The sequence below is a fragment of the Stylophora pistillata genome, chromosome 5, assembly GCF_964205215.1.
Source record: "Stylophora pistillata chromosome 5, jaStyPist1.2, whole genome shotgun sequence".
Classification (NCBI taxonomy): domain Eukaryota; kingdom Metazoa; phylum Cnidaria; class Anthozoa; order Scleractinia; family Pocilloporidae; genus Stylophora; species Stylophora pistillata.
In genome coordinates, this window is record NC_142523.1 from 27,820,268 (window position 1) to 27,837,725 (window position 17,458).

General features: G+C 37.7%; 1 protein-coding gene and 2 long non-coding RNA genes across 13 annotated transcripts in view; 2 read left to right on the plus strand and 1 right to left on the minus strand.

Annotated features, from left to right (window-relative positions):
• The window catches only part of LOC148731213 (uncharacterized), a 38,749-nt gene extending 34,774 nt beyond the window's left edge, over positions 1–3,975 (plus strand). For 3 of the 4 annotated variants that reach the window (XR_016001326.1, XR_016001329.1, XM_088760402.1), the window contains one exon: positions 1–3,975. This exon is cut by the window's left edge and continues 1,098 nt beyond it. The gene's annotated coding sequence lies outside the window, so the exon portion shown is untranslated. The other variant, XM_088760403.1, reaches the window with a different exon arrangement.
• On the minus strand, positions 3,757–6,069 carry LOC148731217 (uncharacterized). 2 transcript variants are annotated; one of them, XR_016001351.1, is made up of 2 exons: positions 4,708–6,069; positions 3,757–4,594 (listed from the first exon to the last, which is right to left on the minus strand). It is a non-coding gene; the product is annotated as an uncharacterized LOC148731217 (long non-coding RNA). The 2 variants fall into 2 exon arrangements; XR_016001350.1 differs by having other exon boundaries at positions 5,182–6,067.
• Positions 6,070–8,072: 2,003 nt separating this feature from the next.
• The window catches only part of LOC148731218 (uncharacterized), a 36,871-nt gene continuing 27,485 nt past the window's right edge, over positions 8,073–17,458 (plus strand). For 2 of the 7 annotated variants that reach the window (XR_016001356.1, XR_016001357.1), the window contains exon 1: positions 8,073–9,754. This is a non-coding gene — a long non-coding RNA (uncharacterized LOC148731218). Of the gene's footprint in view, positions 9,755–10,127; positions 10,174–17,458 lie in introns of all 7 variants that reach the window. The other 5 variants (XR_016001359.1, XR_016001360.1, XR_016001358.1 and 2 more) reach the window with 4 other exon arrangements.

Here is a 17,458-nt window from a genome sequence, read left to right on the forward strand (position 1 = left end):
CCCAGTCATAGCCTTGCATTCACAGCTTTGTAAGTACAATTTTCGTCACAATAACGTACGGGCATACGAATCCCAGTGGGTCCCAAATCGTAGCTACTTTACGCAGGGCGTTTCGCTTTGTTGTCTGAAATTCCGGGGAAACTGGAGAAGCGGCAACGGTAAACAAGTTTTCAGTACTGTTCCACGAAATTCCCAGTGTCTGCATTATCGGCTCTCGACCGCTGTCAATCACATTCTCTGTGGTGCGTTTTTCAGACGGAATCGCTTGTATAATTTTCGGTGAACTGGAGATCCACTTCCTAGCTTACATGCCGGTGACTTCCCATGATGCCTTCAACTGACGGTATAGCTCCACTCCATCGTCATCCCTTTCGCCACTGTCAATAGAATCGTCCATATAGGTTGACTTAAGGACGATCTCAGCGGCAAGGAGATAATGGTCTTGGTTTCGTCGAGCATTTTCCTGCGCAACAAACTGCAGCTCCATAGGGGCAGCATTCTTTCCAAAAACTACATGGTTAAACTCGAATACATCTGCCTCTCGGTTGGTGTTAAGATCTTAGCGCAACAATCGGAAGTGATATCGTTGCTGCTCTTAAATCTTTAGCTGGATATACATTTATTTTATGTCACAGGCGATGCCAATGGTGTTTCGACAGAAACGGACAAGGACGTTGAAAAGATCTTGCAGTAATTTTGGCCCGGGATGAGTCATGTCATGACTCAGCTTCTTCTCCAACTTCTACAAAGAACACGGTCAGTTCCTCTAAGATATCTTGTGCGCCCGCTAAGGGCTGCCCACAGCTGTGCAATTACACTTTGTATGTCCGCTATTTCGGAATCCTTTACGTATAGTCTTTCTAATTCATTTCTGAGTTTTGTCACTTTGGTTTTTTGGGTACGTTTCCTTCTTTTAATCTTATCAACAGAACGTCCTTTTGTTTCTGTTTGTTGACTTCACTCCGTCCAGTTTTGTCGTTTTTCTCGGTAAATTCGGTGACATCGTTATCCTCGGATTCGGAAGCCAGAACGCTTAACTCAAAAACTCAACTCTCAAACGAAACCTCAAACAAACAACAGCTCATACCTTTCTCCCATCGTGGTCGCCAGAAATGGACACAAGCGAAAGCGGAAATCAAACAAATACGTTTATTATTAACACGGTAAACTCGCGGAAAACACGGTAAATACTAACGACCACCAAAGAAATTGCTTCTCAAAACTTTAAGTTCCACTTAAAGAAAAACTTGCACACGTCAAAAAAAAGTCTGCGTAATTTGCTGGCGATATTTTACCAAGTTCGGCTACGTCTTTTTAACAGTTCGTCTGATCCATCTCTGCAGTGCCTGTACCCATCGCAGCGTCGAGACGCAAGGATACTCTGTTGGTCTGTTGCACAAGCAAACTGATCGCCTTTACAAGCTACTCTGAGATAGTGAAAAGAAACACGCGATTCGTGACAAACCGTTGACACCTCATGTACATTCTTATAACAGAATACCCAATGAGTATTAAGGGTACATCACGACTCATGCACGCGCCGTCAGAACTGAAAACCCTATGAATGGGCGGTTAGTAGCCTACTTTCAGAGGGTGATCTTTTGTGACTGAAATTGTGCAGTTACATTTGATCAGAGATCACATTTGATGACCAATTAAACTCAACGGAATGGCGTCCACTGGATTCTTGTTTTTTGTTTTTTGTATTTTTCTTTTCTTTACTGTCTACTCTAATGATTTTATCGAATTCTACATTTAATTTTGTTATCGTGGATTTAACGTTTCTGGTCGAAGGATTCTTCGACCAAGCAGCTCCCGCCAACCAAAAAGCACTCGACGACAGTGGATACAGCTACACACTTCACTATGAACCAAATGACAAGCAAAGGCGCAAGAACCGTCAACGCAACAACATCCTCTGGTTGAACCCACCTTTCAGCTAGAACACCAGCACTAACACCGGGTATGAATTTCTCGCGCTGATAGACAAACACTTCCCTAAAGACCATAAGCTTCGCAAAATCTTCAACAGAAACACAATAAAGATCAGTTACAGCTGCATGAACAATATAAAACAAATCATTGACAACCACAACAAAAGAATCCTCACTTCCCACGTAAAGAATAAGGCTGCCGACACAACCGCCGACACTACCGCTAACAATAAGAAGAAATGCAACTGCTGACAGAAAAACTCATGCCCACTAGACGGAAACTGCCTCCAACAATCTCTTATCTACCAAGCTACCGTCACACGTAAAGACAACAACTCGACGGATTCATACATCGGACTCACTGCAAATGACTTCAAGACCCGCTACAGCAACCACACCCCTTCGTTCCGACAAGCAAAGCACCGCAACTCTACCGAACTCAGTAAACACATCTGGACACTTAAAGACAACAACATCGGCTATTCTATCACCTAGCGCATTCTATCTTCACACCTGCCCTACAACAGCTCAAGCAAACGATGGAACCTATGCCCTTAGGAGGAATTCCTGATCATCTGCCTACCCGACATATCTACACTCAACAAACGTAACGAACTCATCTTTTCCTGCCAACACAGAAACAAAGCCCTCCTACGCAACAGCTGACTTGACACTTTTCGCACCAAATAAGTTATGTTAATTAGTGTAGTATATAAGCAACGGTACTGCGTTATTCTTTCATTAAAATCCCTTGATGACTGGGCAACCACAAAATAGGTCTGTAGGGATGAAATGTAGTTGATTTATTTTTTTCTGCCTATTACACGTTAGATATCTATATTTATATATATAAAGCGTATGGGTTATATATAGATCCCACACACGTTATATATATATATATATATATATATAACGTGTATATATATACAGGTCTTTTTTTTTCTAATAAAGCTCTCTTCCCTGGAGAGCTGTTATTTTTCTTTTCTGTCGAATTCTCGAGAATGCGAGTTCGAGAGATCTTTTATGCTTATTTTATTTGATGTATTTGATGCTTTAGACTAAAAGAATATAACTGTCAAATTGTCAGATTGTTTATTTGCTCTCACTGTTTCCGAGGGCCTCCCGGTTAGCCTCAATGGATAGAGCGCTGGACTGTTGTGCGGGAGGTCGAGGGTTGAAGCCCCGGCCGGACCAACACTCAAGGTCTTAAAATAATTGAGAACAGAGAGCTTTAGATTCGAGTACGAGAACGAGTACGAGTACGAGTTTACTAGCGGGAAACTCGTCGTCCGCCGCTCGTCGACAACGAGATTTTGACCAGAAGTCGTCCTCTAGAGAACGAGTTTCGAAAGGTGAGTATTTTGTATTTTAAACTTACCCTAGTCTTTTTCTAAGTCAGCAAAAGCAAACTTAAAGCCGTATACAGAGGTTTTATCGAATTGAATGTTATTACAAACCCTGATTTCATTCGTATTTGATACTTTTTGGTCGACCTATTTTCACGAAATTCTGAGGTCTACACACGTAAACAACATATCGCCAGTCGAATAAATTTAAATTGAAAAATGAGAGCCTTACAAAGCACTTTCACCCTTTGAATTTTAACCATACACGAGGGATATAAACAGTGAATTGTTGTGATGTGGTTGACACTTTCCCGACTTTCTTCAATTCGTAGCGATAGCGAAACGAGAACTTTTTATTTGGAAAGGAAACACGAAACTATGCTTCTCAGAGAAGTACAAGTTGAAGAGCCTCACAAGTACTGACCAGATTCAAAAGAGAGAGGTATATCTTGGACGAAAATCGCCGAACACTATAATAAAACCTTGAACACTGAAACATTTTATTAGCTTCTCATAATTATTGTCATATTAATACCATTATATTTATGAAATGAAAACTAAGGAAGAGTTTGTATGGTAAAATATCTGAATACATTGTTTTTACATCTTTTTTAGTTGTATCATATAAATGTACTGTATTATTATTACAAAGTCAGTTCAGCTGTTTTGAAATTAAAAATTATACATATTTACAATTTTGATTTTCTCAAGTAAATTAATTTAGATTTGAAAATTCTCCATAAAGGAAAAAAAATTGATGGCCATGGATCCACATCCCATATTCATCAATTACTCCTTTCATTGCTAACTAGAAATTTACAAGCAGAAAATATAATTACAATTATAATTTGGTTCACTACTTCTCTTTTATCTTCTCATCACTTTGCCAAATTGCATTGCTTAAATGTAGCCATGGTTGGTACTAACTATGATGTAGCAAATCAAGAACTTTAAACCTGAAAATAATCATCTAATGTAGGAGGTTGAACATCAAAATAGGTGCTTGTAGTTGATCCATATAAGCAGGTACGTGCATTCCAAAGCAGAGCACACACTGAATACATTACACCCACTGGACTTAATCCAATCTTTAAGTTTTTCTTAAAATCTAGGAAAGTGAAGTATGTGACTATGTTGCTTAACACCCACTCCACAGCTTCCCTGACTTTACTTCATCCTTTAAGATGAATCTGAGTGGATAGGCGAGGTCGCCATATATACACAGTGGTTGTCCACTGGTATCAAATGAATGCTGCTGAAGGTTATGAAAGAGGCCAAACATTCTTAACATACCAGCATCATGCCTTTTACACTCTGAAATGAAAATTTATAGAGTAAACATACTTGGATTTATATCAGTAGCTAGTGTTATAACACTCTTGTAGCTGCATTACAGCAGAACGATGCAAATAATCGTATTAGCTTACCAACTGGTCCATACAAATTGGCTATTAAACCATTTGGCGCAAAAAATGATTGAAACTTTAGGGCATGTACCCTTTTGTGACCACTGGGTACACGCTGGTTCTCTCCTCTGGGCGACAAATTGGGCGAACTATCAGGTCTACAAATCCCTAGCAATTCTCAAGAGCTGTTCCCTTTCCATGGACAGCAAGAGCAAAGTCTTCCAGATGTTGGCTACTCAGCCAGGGTTGATCGAGATCTCTGAGCAAGTATCCATGGTTTGTGTAAGTAAAGCTGATCACCTCGTTGAAGATTAAGCTCAGCTCAGGCACTGAACAAAGCGAGGAATCATATCCGAGAGACGACATGGGTAAGAAGAAAGTTTCAATAAAATCAACAGCCCTTTCGTTCCTGAACATACCGTGCCATTGGCACAAGTAAACATTTCTGGAATTGCTAATGCCCGAAGAAGGAGAGGCAATCCTGTGATGACAAACCTGAGCTCGGCTGCAAACTCTTCAGGAGAAATGGCGTCAAAAACAATTCTTTCATACTGCTTGTAAGGATGTTGCCTCCCATCGTTGTGATTTCATAAATCGCAAAGGAGGTAAACGGATGCTAATAGGATAGTTATTTTGGCTAAACATGGCGAGATTGTTACAGTAAAACCCTCGCACTCGGATCGATACATTTGTTTAGAATCTAAAGTTACAATTTTCGTCAGCACGACTACGAGTACGAGATAGTAGTGCCAGATCTCGCGCGGTTAAAACTCGTACTCGTACTCGTTCTCGCACTCGAATCTAAAGCTCTCTAACATGCTACCTTTCTATAACATCAAGTCATCGCCAGAAATCGAGGACATTTTGCTCCCGCATTCATTGGTCAGCGGATTGCAGTCGGATGAAAACAAAGATGGCGGTCAAGGCAAATTCCATATAAAATATTGAACGATTTAAGCTCTGTGGACCTTTTTTATGGAGAAAAAGGCAAAAGAAAAACAACTTTGAACTGATCTCTTGGTATTTTAAGGCAGAGTGACTTATAACAATTTGCTGTCTGATGTAATGCAAGGGACACTCTGTACTAAGCTTCAATGTGCACTCAAACTGGCCTTTTTGGATTCGTCTAAGATGTCAGACATTTTGGATATTGTAGCTTAAAACACTTGCATTAAATAATAGGAAGATCTAGGCAAATCGTACTTGAAGAGGGCTTTTTCTCCCAGTTGAAAACACAGTTCAACGAACGTACTAATACAGATCTCTCTGATCTGCCTCTTAATTTTCGCGCGAGAAAATTTTTATTCAAGGCTCTACTTTAGTATGAGGGGGTCTGGATTGAGTTTATTTCCCGTCAAACATTGCCGAATTAGAAAAACAAATATTGCGACAGTTTGAAGGTTTCGCGGAGGTCTCCTGCTGGGTTAGGGGTAGGAGACATGAATTTCCCACGCACGAGATTACTGTGTGGTGGATGTACATGTCCTCCCCTGGGGTGGGATGGGCGGGTTGTTGTCTTATGTTTCATACATGAGCCTCTGGCTCGGGCAATCTGGGTAACCATGCCTCATGTATAGTCAATAAACTTGATTGATTGATTGATTGATTGATTGATTGTGTAAAAGTATGGAATCCCAAATGAAAGGGTTCCCAAATCTCCACAAAAATAGTGGGTTAATAAGGGAAAAGGAAGCATGATGGTGGCAAGTGTTGAAAGTGTGAGATGATGAAAATAAAATGTTAGTTGTTCAATAGAGAATTTGCACTGAGGGACCTACAAACTGCAATGCAGTTATGTCAGTCATAAGGCAGCACTAAAAGAAAAACTATCAGTATAGTTCAATTGGGTACTAGCATTGAAGGTCCACACTTCCACACTTTTATTTTATTTCCTTATATATCTACAAGGTATTCCTTTGACCTGCCGATAGTGGGTCAAATTTTTCTTAACTTAATGTAATTACAACGGAAATAGAATGAAAATGAATACAACAGAAAAAGACAAAAAGATACAAAAGAAAAGAAAAAAAGGAATACGAAAGATTTTCATTGCAAAGAACTCCATAAAGGAAGCTTTATTCTTTAGAATATTGGAAAGAGCCCTTTTTGCTTGTTTGTTTTTTTTAAAGATTTCTTTGACAAATTTGTGTATTCATTATTTTTATATTCAATTTTCAAGGCAGCTACTTCAAGGCAGTACAAAAACTTATGATAATAATAATAATAATAGTAAGGAAGGTTAGAATGAAATAAGATGAGATAATCATAATCAGAGGAAAAGGAATGAGGGAGATGAGTAACATTTTAGTTAGTATTAAAAGTAGTTGGTAAAAAAGGAATAGAAGAGGTTAGGTATAGGGAGCTAAAAAAAGTTTGAACTGAATATTTTGATTGATATGATGGGGGGTGGGAGTTAAGGATGGGTTGGTCTGAGCTGGTTTTGATTGACAATTGGTTTAGTGGTATCTGTCTTGAATTTGAATGGTGATAATAACAGACGCAAAAGTGAATTCCAAAATAACTTAATGTTATGAAAACTTAACTGAGCTATTTTGACAACACAGTAAGTAATGGAACTATTGCAAGATATTGATGAGAGGAAAATTCCCTCTCTCCAATATTAGCTTAATTAAAATAGTGGAATACCCCATTCACACCAGAAAACTTGTTTAGTTAAACCAGGTTTAACTGAATAAAAATCAGAAGCAGAGAACTGAAAAACTAAATTTTCCACAAGATTCAAGCAGTTGCTAAATTGTATTTTCAATATGCCACATTTGAAGTCAACCAAATATTGATTTGAGCAGCTTCTATGGAGCTGTTGTGCTAAACCATGTTTAACAAAACAGCTTTAAAGCATGTTTAGGCTTTGGTGTGAATGGGGTAGAAGTTTACCCATCTAAAATTAACAGTAATTCGTTTAAGCTAACCGCCTCCCGGTTAGCTCAATGGATAGAGCGCTGGACTGTTGTGCGGGAGGTCGAGGGTTCGAGCCCCGGCCGGACCAACACTCAAGGTCTTAAAACAATTAAGAAGAATTTGCTACCTTTCTATAACATCAAGAAATGGTTAGATATTCTAGTCTTCTCGGATAGGGACGAATAAATGGAGGTCCCGTCTCCTGCAGGGTTGGGGCAGGAGACGTTAATTTCCCACACACGAGATTACTGTGTGATGGATGTCCTCCAAAGGGGTGGGTTGGGTGGGTTAGGACAGCAGGTCCACATCAGCTATTACAGCTGCCAAATAAATCAACCTGCTTAAACAAATAAATGAACTACTACAACTACTACTACTACTTTGCAATGATAGATATTTGACTTTGGTTAAAAAATAAATGGCTTCTTTTTTCGTAATTTTTCCAATCCTAAAGAGCCACTTTCCTAGATTTAAATCAAAACAAAACCAAATGCATGATTTTGAATCAACATAGTTCACAACGAAATCTATCTGTTATCGCCATACTTCAGTCTCCTTCGGCACTTTGTTAAAATGTTATTTCACAGGCGTCTCACCACGTGCTCCCTGATTGATATCTCGCTTTCTTTCTTCCCTTAATGTCTAAAATTTCGAAAAGGCCTACGGAAATTAAGACTAGGTTTACACTAGAGGAGAGTTTTCCGGATTCGTAAATTTTTGCAGATTCGTCAATTTTGGAGTATTCGGATTTGTAGGCGTTTACACTGAAAGGATATTCGGATTCCTGACCGTTTACACACAACGACAACTCCGGGAACATTCGAAATGGAATGGTTACCAAGCCCAGTGTTGCTTCGTCGTTCGATCGACAAAGTGAAAATGCCTCCCCCGAAAAAGGCTAGAGTAGATCCAGATGCCACTGAAGCAAATTTGAGTTGGACAGATGCCAAGCAGTCTACGTCGTCGGCGATTAAGTGTGGCTGACGTTAAACTTCCTTGCAATAATAATTTGCGTTTCTTCAGAAATACTGCGGTACACATGATAAAATTTATCGCCTGAACCTGCAACAAGATTAGGCAACCGGAGACCGCCAGCAATGTTAGCACCAGATCCATTTTGGTTTCACCGCAAACTCAAAAGATTGCAGGTGGAAATAATATCCGGATTCGAGAAAAAAAGCGGTTACACGACAAAACTTTCCGGATTCAAAAGTTATCGGATTCAAAGTTCCCACTTTAAATTCCGGATTCAAAATCTCCAGAGACACGGCCAAACCAGGAAGTTTTTATTTCGGATTCGTCCACTTTCGTGTAAACGGCAGAATGAATCCGGTACTAAAACGTTTCGGATTCATCATGAGTCCGGAACAATTTCCTCTAAAGTAAACCTAGTCTAAGTTTAATTAATTGGAATGTCGGTCGGAAAACGACGATGAGCAGCGACTATCTTGCTTTTCGAATTTCGATCGTTCGACGATGATGTAAACAAACTGGAGTTTCTTCAGGAAAGTTCACAAACCAAGCGGCAGGGGCTTAGAAGTGCCGTAAAAAGCTTCTTTACTCTTCCTTGTTTTACCGACGAACCAACATTTTGTATGAACGGACGAAAAGGTGATCAGAAAAAGCCACCACGACACTGTAAACGTTGCCGCAAATTGAGCCAGTTCGCAACCGTTTTGAAACTTTGCACAAAAGACCGTTTTTCGGCGCGAGAACAATTTTTGTACAATTTGTACACACTCTCAATTTTTTAAAATTGTTTTCTTCTTTTCATAAATGAGAATTAAAACCTGATCTTTTTAATGGCTTCCTTATTTTTTAAACTTTTGTAACGGCTGTTCGTTTCACGCAAAATTTAATGAGTTTAAATAAGCACGCGTCTGAGCCCGCGTTTCTTACCGCGGGTCTCTGGCGCATGTGCAGACGTTTTTCATCCCTGTCTCAAAAACTTGTAGTTTCTCTGGAGAAATTGTGCTTCGAACGAGTGCTGAATCTCTGGAAGAAAGTTGATATTGCAGGTAGAAGCTTTTTTTTCTTTCTCGCAAGGCTCAGGATTTGTTTTGCGTTCTTTGCAAAGGAAAACGACGGAGCAAACAATTCGTTATGGGCCTCCACTCCGGCGAGTGAAGTACCAAGCACAGGAATACAGGTATCGATCTGTTTCTAATTTTTTGCTTTTCAGTGTATCTTTGCCAGCTATAAAGGCTTAGACGGGTCACTTACCTTGATACAAAGCAAAGGAAAAATGAAGTGTTTGTTTTTACCTTAAATATTATTATTTACAGTAGTACACAGACAGCAGTCGTTATAATGGTATCTCGCTGCGGCAAAAGTACATGAAAAATAGGTGTCCTGGCACAGTTGCCATGTTTTTGCCCTCCTTACTCCCAACTACCAAACAAATATACCTCCGTTGACCGCCAACTCAACGATCGACGCTGCGGGCACGAAAATTTAATTTTTTTCTTTGGCCTCAACAGTGGCTATTTCATAATTATGCTTGTTTCTGTTGAATGATACAGTGGTTTACTCTTGTTGGTGGCTAATACGGAAAGAAAGACTTAAAGGGTAAATCGCGTTCTATATTAAAAAATATGGAAAGTAAAAGTTATTTTTACTATTCGTAAATTTTTGGTTACTGACAAAGGTTTAAAACCAATTCTAAAACTAAGAGATCCAAATTTACCTGTTGACGTTAACCGAATTATTTTAGAAGATTTAGAATCGGATTCTATAAAATTGAATGGAAGAAACTATCGTCAGCATCCAGATTTTAAAGAATTCTTTTGCTTTTCCAGATAAAAGTGTTTGTGAACTTAATAATTGTATTCATGAATTATGTATTCATGGTAAAGGAAAACATATTCGTTGGTCAGTGGTGTTACCCAAAAGATTGTCCTGAAGAACTTTCTATTGTTGAATATGATCCATCTAATAATAATGCTGCTGCTGCTTATAGATTTGTTTATGAATGTTTTAATGGTTTGATTCCAATAGGAAAGAAAATTGATTTTAAAGATAAAGATCAGAGTAACTTGAGACTAGATAATTGAAAGATTTCTTCTGGAAAAGGATGCTTAGAAAATCTTACAACACAAATTGAATATGAGAAGTGGTTAAAAATTGTATGTACTGCTTGTATGGCAAGATGGATTTTCTGCAATTTGATAAAAATACTCATATATGAATGATGATAATGAGAAATAGATAAATATGTGTGACTACAGTTGAAGGTTTCAATAATTTTATGAGTCTAAATGATGTTAAAAAATGGTATCTATTCTGAAAAGAATGTATGTAAATGTGGTGGTAATGTTTTGAATAATAATGAGAAGAGTTTTATTTAGTTACAAGGTAACAAAGTGATTAAGCAGTGTTTGATTGATAATGAGATTGTTTCTGAAGATGATGTTGTATGTTATGGTGTGTGAAATGTATGTAAAACTAATTTATATTGTTAAAATATAGTCTGTGTTATTATGATAATTATTTACCTTGGATTGGAAAATAACAATAATTTGTGGTGTTTGTAGACAGATTTTGAAAAAGAAGATTGAAAAGACTGAGATGAGAAAAGAAATTGAAAAAAATTAATATGTGATAATATTTGTGACCTCTCACGGGAAAACGTTCCGAACGGTTAGCCGTTTTTAAACGGATAGCCGCTCACCAGCCGTTCATCGGCCGTTCGACTGGATTGGCATGCCGTTTTTGAATATTCATCATCCGTTCGAACTGTTTGAGCTATCCGTTTAAGAAACTTCATCATCCGTTTGAATGCCTCTAGCTATCCGTTCTTGAGTATTCAGAATCCGTTCGAACGCCTCCAGCTATCCGTTCTTGAATATTCATCATCTGCTCGAATGGTTCGAGCTATCTGTTCGAGAAAATTCATCAGCCGTTCACTTTGCACTTTGGCAACGATGGTAGAAACATTTTCGGTGTGATCACAATCCATATCTTCTCTCGTTGAATTCTCCATTTTGTGATTGTGTGAAATAGCGGTAATTGACAAAAGTTTTTAGCAGTTACCAAGGCAACACATTTTTGATGGAGTGACAGGGAAGCTGGGATTATGGAAATTTAAACCCAAATTGAAATTGAGAACTAGGCTTTTCGCGTGCAAGTTCCTTGGTTGTACCTTATCTTAATCGGTCAAATTCAATGATAAAAATATTAATTATAATCCATTTCAATGCGCCGAAAACGAAGTTGAGTTATTCAAACGATTGAGTTTCGACTTGTTTCAAGTTATCTTTTCACAGAGTGTGTCAAATACCTCGCGTTACTCAACACCGCGTCACCCAACGCGTGACGCTTTCATGAAATAATCCTTCGCTTTGGCTCAAGACAAGAGCTTGGGACGCCTTTGTCGGCATTCGTTTTGACGAAACCATCTGTTCAAATAATTTCTACAGGCCATCACTTGTTCGACCGCTTAGCTGTTTATCCATTTGATCTCATCTGTGAGGCTCATCTCAGTGTTCGAAAAATTAGCCATTCATCCCTTCAATAATTTTCATTAGCCGTTCATCCGTTCGACCTCATCCGTTCGAAAATTTTAATTAGCCGTTCATCCATTCGACCTCATCCGTTCTAAAATTTTAATTAGCCGTTCACCCGTTCGACCTTGTCCGTTCGAATTTTTTCACTAGCCGTTCATCCGTTTGACCTCATCCGTCCGAAAATTTTAATTAGCCGTTCATCCGTTCATAGTATCCGTTTCGAACGGCTTTCCAAGCTGTTCATCACCCGTTCGCTTGCCGTTCTGTTCACTGTTTGAACGGCTACCGTTAGGAACGTTTTCGCGTGAGAGGTCACATCTATGAAGGTTTGGTTGATTTTGGAGAAGGTGTTTGTCTTTTTTGTATGGAAGTACTTGTTGAATATGAAGAAGATAAAGAGGTTGCTGCTTAAATTCTTATATACAATGTGTTGGTTATCAATTCATTTGTGTTGAATGTGGTTTTGTTGAAGGATACGGACTTGTGAATGAATTCATTGACTACCAAATTCAAGTTCAGGAAAAATAGTATTCAATTCACAGAAAGTATCGTATTATGAGAATAATAAATTATTTGACATTGAAAGAGAATATAATATTCAGATCAACAGAGACATCATCAACAGAATAGAAAAAGTGTTTTTTGTTCTTGATGAATGGAAGGGGAAAAAAGAAAAGAACGATCAACATGAATTTTGCCATAAACAAGATTTTCTCTTTGATTGGTATTAACGCTCATATTGAAGCAACCAAATGGAAGAAAATGATGAAAAGATATGAGCAATTTTGGAATAAGGCTTTAGAAAAAAGAGGAGATAATATAAAATCTATTTTGTGCTGAATTTCTTTCTGTATTTGTTTTCATATTTGTCATGTATCTGACTATGTTTCCAAGTACTGGTAGTCTCGTTTGGTTCAGAAATTGTTTGTTGTTGAAGTTGGAATCAAGCGCATATGATCTCATTTCATTCAACATTTTTTCATATGATGTGAATGTGAATTTGTACATTAATATTTTATTTTTCTTGGATGATTTCTCATTTTTGTGTATGCTGTCAATACTATGCCTGATCCAGTGATTGAACTGAGAACTATTGGGTTGAGTGTAGCAGCTCCAGCAATTGTCCCACTTACAATGAGAATAGAACTGGTTATTTCACAAATCAAGTTCACTTGTTTGAAATGTTCTTTTCAATAAACAGTATTTTTTACGATAGAATTTGTAAAGGTTTTCAAGTTCTGTTCTTGTGTCTTTATCTAATTCAGAATCGATATGGTTGAAGTTTATGATAGATAACGGTATCATTGGTTTTAAATCATTTCTTGTTGTCAAACATCTTGTTGTTGGTACGTAATTTGTTTGTGTTCAATTAATGATTCCTGAGTATGCTTTGCATGGGCTGAATTGATTTTTTTGTAATCGATAGTGTTCAATGAACTGCCATCTTTTCCAAAATAAGAAAGTGAAAATCATTACATCGTTGTTGACATCAATCATCTTCACTTAAATAACCATGAATGAAAAATTTATAGACCTGGTTTTTGAAATAATCTATTTGTGCTTTTGGGAGCATTAGTTCATCAGGACCAGAAAGTTTCCTTGCATTCAGTCCGATTGTTATTGCAGTTTTTGTTTGTGATTGTTGCTTAATTTAATGCCATACAGATGATACTGAGTCATATCTTATATAATTATGATTAATTGACTACTTAAAGAACCTTTAAAAACTGATTATCATATAAACGATACATGTACTCGGTTAGTGAAAAATAAATGACATGTTTACACGGATGATACTCAATTAATGAACATTTTTATACTTTCATTTGTACTCTAGCTTTTCCAGACACATTATCCACAGATAGTTCTTTTTGAAGCACAAGAGCATACAAAAAGTAGCTATTTGCTGCTACAGCAGTCAGTGTATAATGTAGTTCAAGTTTTGTGCTTCCACTTTTCAATTCAACTTCTTGGTTGGTCAGATCTAAGTATAGAATGTGTCAAAGCTTTTCAAATGATTTAACATAAATTGTTGGGCCACAGCTGAAAAAATCATGAAATTGTTTGCTGGATCTCATCAATGTTCTGTATGTTTTTGCTACTTCTCTGTCTTGTCTCATTCTCTGTTGTGGATAAAAAACACTACCTTCCACTTTGCACCAGCCACGTTTGATCCAACTTTATAAGTATCAAAAACAAATGGATTAAATTCTTATGGTTTCCAATATTTTTGGTTGTATTGAGAGCCCAAATGAACACATGGCTTGTCTTGGTTTTCTTATTGCTGTGCTTATCATAAAACTTCCACCTGGATTTTGTCTGGGAATGCTTTTCACAAGTATTTCTTTCAAATAATTCCAAGAATTTGGCGTATGGTAATTTTACAAAAACATTTGTCCACTAGTTGAATTAAATACCATTTTGGAATGAATCTTGTAATAATTAATCTTTCTGGATCAGTTACTCCATTAGCTCTGAAAATAACATGATCATCATATTCAAGTGTTGCTGTGATTCTAATTTTTCCATTTGAACAAATTTGATCCACAAATGATTTAAAGAAACCAAACCTGTGAAAGCCGATTACATTAACTTGAGCTGCAGCTGTTGATGATTGAATAATTTTTTGACTTTTTACAAATCCTTCATAATGGTATACTGCGTTTGGCTGCAACATAACATTTCATACTACATATTACCACAGTAGGCATGATTCATCAGCATCATTTCTCATAATTAAGTTGTGCCTGTTTGAAATCAAATTTGTCTTTCTGTACAGTACCAGTATTTGTGTCTGGAAATGAAGAATTGTTGGTCCAACATCTTTTGCATAAGAAATTGTGTAAATTCAACAAGATTCTTCAAATGCAGGCTCCTGTTGATATCTGGTGATTGATTAAACTATTGTGCTTCTTTGATTATTGCAATATTGTCTGCAGCAGCAAATTGTGCATTAATTATCTGCTCTTTTGCTGACATAAAACTCAGTTTCAAAATACACATTATACCTGTCAGAACCATTACGAATTTTGATGTTGTCGACATTGACCTCATTATTTTTGCTATTTCCCAACCTTTTCCTTGAATGACAGGTTTTTTTTATCCCTGTGCCTTTTTTACTGAATGTATCATAAATTTTTTCACCAAAAAGTTGTCCAGTTTTTTCACCAATGTTTTCAGCACACTTTTCTGCAACTTTTGTTGAAGCCTTTTTTCAAATATTCTGTGCTGTTTTTCTAGCTACTGCGCTTGCTATTTTGGAAAATAAATCACCTAAACCTTCACCAGTTTGATGAATGTTGTATGTTCCAGTGTCTCTGTTTTTGGTATGTCTCTGCATATTATATGTATACTATCAATCTTCTCTTTGAAAAACCGAAGTCAGAGATACAGTACAGTGCAGGACAGAGTAATGCGAACCAAAACATACGCGAGTAACGCGTCAGCACCAGACGCATAAACGCGTCTGCGTCTATAGGCATATGGGTGAAGGACGCGAATAGAGCAAAGTCATCAGTATGTATGAGCTGGCTCATTGTTTTTTCTATCGTTTATATTTTATTGGTTTTTTTAATGGCCTGGCATTCTAAATTTAGTTGAAAGATCAAATTAACGTGGCGCATCGGCATGTGGCGGACGCGAACTGCTAAATTCGTTGATCTGTCAAACAAATAGTAAACTATTAGCCAGTCTTATGTTAACAGTAAACGGGTTTGATAAAACAATTTGTTGCTGTGTCTGAATTATCTCTTTACAGCTTTTAGAACCGAAGATAAAATTTTGCTTGCCGTGACGCTGGCAGTCCGGTTTGAAATCACAAAACCTTTCCGAGAAAAAAAATTTAGATTAATAAAACAAACATCGAATGGCACCGTACTCTCGATACCAAACAAAAATCTGAAAAAAGCTTCCAAACTGAACTTACATGTAGAATAAGATTATAAACAAGAGTGAAAAGGTTACGCGTCGTAATCATCACACATGAACTTAATGCCGCGAAGCTTTTTCGAGTTTCGTCACCGTTGCAGAACGTTCCGTGCGGGGTTTGGATTGAATATTTTTCCCTTGGCTGACTACTAGATCAGCTCGGGATCTACGTAAACCAGCAGCATTTTTCGTTCGCGGTCCTTGCTTCTTATTTATTTGGGTTCTGTCCTGGTGTACCGGTTCACAAGGGAATTACCATTGTTCTTTCTTTGTTTAGGAGTCATTGGTTAGCTGTTGTGTATTGTTCGGTCTTTTGTATCGGCTCTTGTGAACCGGTACACGAGGACAGAACCTTTATTTGAAGTAACCATTTGCCGAACTGGCTCGTTTGCAAGGAAGTGCCAAATTTATGTAAAACCCTTCCACAATCTTCAAAACAGTCTGATCGCGAGAAATAGTCTTGCGTGGAATGTTGTCTACCATGAGTATCGGTCCGGCCGGGCTCGAACCCTCTCGTTTGTTTTGACTGAAAGGATTTTGTGACGAGATGTGACAAGATCAGATTTCAAGTTCGAACGTATGCTAATTTGTTGAACACGTGAAATCGAAAAAATGATTTTATCAGGTCTCTTTCAGCGCAGAAGCGATGCTGTTTTTTCAGCCGGCCGAATACTAAACGGACAACTTTGGCCATTCTAACGGACGACTGTAAGCCGTTCGAACGGGTTAAGATTTTTCTCAACGGATTTATACAAAAGCCGTTCAAAGAGGTGACGATTTTTTTTCTGAACGGATTACCTAAGCCGATGGAACGCATGCAATTTCTTCTGAAAGGTAGCACAAGCCGTTCGAACGCGGGTTAATATTTTTCTGAATGTATTTTCCAAGCCGCTAGAACGGATACATTATTTTTTTTCAGAACGGATGATAAACAGCTAGTGAATTGGATTCCGTTCGGGAGATTCAAAAGAGGTCAAAAGAGGTGTGACTTTATCAATCCATTGTTTACCTTTACAATACTGAACATCCGCTTGCTAAGAAAAGTATTTTTTTTGCGTGGCGTTAAAACTTCGATTAAAAACATGGTAGTTTGCTATTTAAATCACCTCTTTACGCCTCATCAGAGTTAATAGAGAGAAGTATTAACTCTGGCCTCATGAAACAAGAGATCTGAATGAAATATACAAGTCGTATCTCGAAGGCTGTAGAAATGGTTAAGGCTTTGTTGGATATGTATTGGATATGCATCTGTCACAAACTGCAAACCGTTCAAAAGTCATTTCAAAGTAAAAACAGTCTGTAGGTCAGTTATAATTTTCTCTATCTTTTGCGCGCGCCGCGATAATTATGAAGAGGGAAAGAACTCTCTGTTACAAACTGCAAACCATTGTAAAGTCATTTCAAAGTAAAAACAATAGGTC